The sequence below is a fragment of the Octopus bimaculoides genome, chromosome 3, assembly GCF_001194135.2.
Source record: "Octopus bimaculoides isolate UCB-OBI-ISO-001 chromosome 3, ASM119413v2, whole genome shotgun sequence".
Taxonomy (NCBI): Eukaryota; Metazoa; Mollusca; class Cephalopoda; order Octopoda; family Octopodidae; genus Octopus; species Octopus bimaculoides.
In genome coordinates this window covers 97,044,480-97,045,060 of record NC_068983.1, presented here as the reverse complement: position 1 = coordinate 97,045,060, position 581 = coordinate 97,044,480, and positions in this window count along the sequence as shown.

Sequence of the window (581 nt, the reverse complement as noted above, 5' to 3'; positions counted from 1 at the left end):
ATCGCAGAAGCCACAACTACTTATAGCTATCAAGAGATTTAGTGGAGGTTAGAAGCAAAAAAGCACTTATACTATAATAAATGTAGAACTAAATGCCACATTTCTTCATTTATTCTGACCCTCCCTCAACCTCATTCAAAAATCAACATTTTCATGTCCATTTCAACTCGACCCAGCATAAATTTTGTTACATTTTTCGTTTTTCAGACGATTCTGTAACTAATCTCAGGAGAAAATACGTTATTGCCTGCCAAGATATATTACCTCAGCTAATCTGCATTCTTTTGTCATATAACATCACAATCCTATTTTCTGTCATGTCATCTTTACCCATAGCGCCAATCCATCAAGTACTTCTCAGAATAGCTGGGTACATGAAAAAAGATTGGCGCAGGAAATGCATCCGAGTCGCCATCTTGTTTTCTTGTTGCTTCCGTTTATGTGCTAATCAGAGTGTCCAGCTTCATTAGCATATTGCAGTCTTGCTATGATCCCCTAGTGTATGTTTATTGAAGATAACTGACTACAAATTGAATTAGCGCGCCAACAACCATTCGCAATCAGGCCGCCATATTTCTTCC